A 2,500-nucleotide genomic window follows, 5' to 3' on the forward strand; every position below is an offset into this window, starting at 1 on the left:
CATCCTTTTTAAGAGGGTAGCCTCACCAAGTTCTGTCTAACGATATTAGTGGTAATATAAAAATGCATCGTTCAGTTGCATTGTAGAATGTTAAAAATAATTGTGTTAGCTCATTTTGGGGCCAAAATATAAATACTTAGCTAGAAATACTAAGCTTAGCACATTTTGGCAATCAATTTTTTCTAAAATTCCAAATTTTACCAAAATAATGCAATCACGTTTTTGAATCATTTTTGTAAAGAATGCTAATCAAATTTAATCATTTTGATGTCAGAAATTAGATATGAAATCAGATATTAGATGAGACTAAGACTCTCGGTAGAGCAGGGTATACTGCATCCCCCTCTTGGTTCCCTGAAAATGGCCTTTGACCCCTTTTTGTCCAATCTATGGGTCACCTCAGCACATCTGGCAGTCATTTCCTGTCCTGCAGAGTCACTTCCTGTGACCAGCTGCTCAGAGCAGAGGTGTTTCTGTAAGAGGTCGGTCCAGGGCTGATTATAGAGACATGTATCCAGTTCCAGGTCAGACTTAAACTGGGGCCGATCCTAAGAGACATTCCAATCTGCCTAACAGTTCCCTTCAAAGTGTAATAGGTGGAATATTCAGACATTTTAGGGGAAATACCGGACCATGAAGAGTGAGTGTTCAGCTCAAAGTGAAGCTTAAACTGCATGCTTAGTTGGAGTTTTTTGGGGGCTTTTTCAGTGATGCTAACTGATGTTTCATCCATGTCCTAAGAACAGGCTTGTTGTTTGTCAGATAATCCTGACAAGCTCATCATGACCCACTACTTAGAGCTCCTCTTTCACGAGATGTTTAGAAATATCACTCGCAGTTTGTTCCCACCCCAATAACACTGCATTTTCTCCAGATTTAGCCCAGATTTTTTTATTTTTGTCCCCACATGTTCTTGTTAGGAGATCACATTTGGCTCCACAATACTACAGAGGGGATAGACAAGCTTAGCCTGCCCTGAGAAGGTGCCAAGTTTGCCAGAGAGATGTGACAAGACGATCAAATGGTCAAAATACTGTATCGTCCCATTGCTGCCCGCAAATGCACCGGAGGTGTCGCCAGACATGGAGCATCATTGGAAGTGCTGGATTCGCAAAAAAGATTAAAAACATGTACGTTGCTATTGTTAGTGTAGAGATGAGCATGTGTTATATTTGGTATTTTGTGCTGGGTTGTGAAGTATTTTGGGCAGTGTTAGTACCTACCTTCATGTAGAGATGTGTTTTAACCAAAGAGCACTTGTGCTGTTCATCTAAACCGCCGTGACACTGGTGTCAGAAGTGGGATCACCCCCTTGCGAACTGGAGGATGATGGCGAACCCAGTGGCAAAAGGCAGAGAAGACCTATCCTGGTTGAGGACCGCAAGGAGGAGCAGCGCGGAGAGGGCAGGTGGTGAGAAGATGGCAGTTGAAGCAGCGTGACAAGACTCAACCACAAGGCAAGCACCCGGCGAGGCTACAAGCCAGAGGTGGTGCAGTGAGGTTGGTCAAGGATGAGTGTTAGAGCTCCAGCATAAGCTGCAGCCTTGCTGGTGAATACCTTGCTGGGTGGCAGAGAAAGTGGAGAGTGGTTAAAAAAGTTGCTGTTGCCGATGTGGTGAAGGAAGTGGAGGGCAGTCGAGGGAGCGCCACTGCTGCTGTCATGGCCTCCAGTTGTGTGAGGAGTGATATTGCGAGCTGCGAGATGAACTGTGCTGAGGAGGAGAACGTGGTGCTCAATCTCTCTATTCCAGTGCTTTGGGGGAAGAGGACGTAGCTCTTAAGGAGGATTGGTGGATGGGGTCCCCTCTGCTGCTGTGTTAAAAAAAGCACTCATTCAAAATGATCTGTATGAATGTAGCCCCACAAAATTCTGTCTGACCCAAATGTAGACAACAAATTCTATCTTAACTCAACTGTAGCCGACAAAATTCTGTCTGAACCCGACTGTAGCCCCACAAAATTCTGTCTGAACCCAACTGTAGCCCCACAAAATTTTCTCTATACTCGACTGTAGCCCACAAAATTCTGTCTGAACCCAACTGTAGCTGACAAAATTGTCGGAATTCGACTGTAGCTGACAAAATTCTGTCTGAACTCAACTGTAGCTGATAAAATTCTGCCTGAACCCGACTATAGCCCACAAAATTCTGTCTAAACTTGACTGTAGCCTGTCAAAATTCTGTCTGAACCTGACTGTAGCTGACAAAATTCTGTCTGAATTCAACTATAGCTCACAAAATTCTGTCTAAACCTGACTGTAGCCCACAAAATTCTGTCTAAACTTGACTGTAGCCCAACAAAATTGTTTCCAAACCCAACTATAGCTCACAAAATTCTGTCTGAACTCAACCGTAGCTCACAAAAATCTGTCTAAACCCGACTGGAGCCCACAAAATTCTGTCTGAACCCAACTGTAGCCAACAAAATTCTGCCTAAATCTGACAAAATTCTATCTGCACCCAACTGTAGCGGACAAAATTCTATCTGAACCCGACAAAAT

Source organism: Colossoma macropomum, unplaced genomic scaffold, assembly GCF_904425465.1.
Source record: "Colossoma macropomum unplaced genomic scaffold, Colossoma_macropomum, whole genome shotgun sequence".
Classification (NCBI taxonomy): domain Eukaryota; kingdom Metazoa; phylum Chordata; class Actinopteri; order Characiformes; family Serrasalmidae; genus Colossoma; species Colossoma macropomum.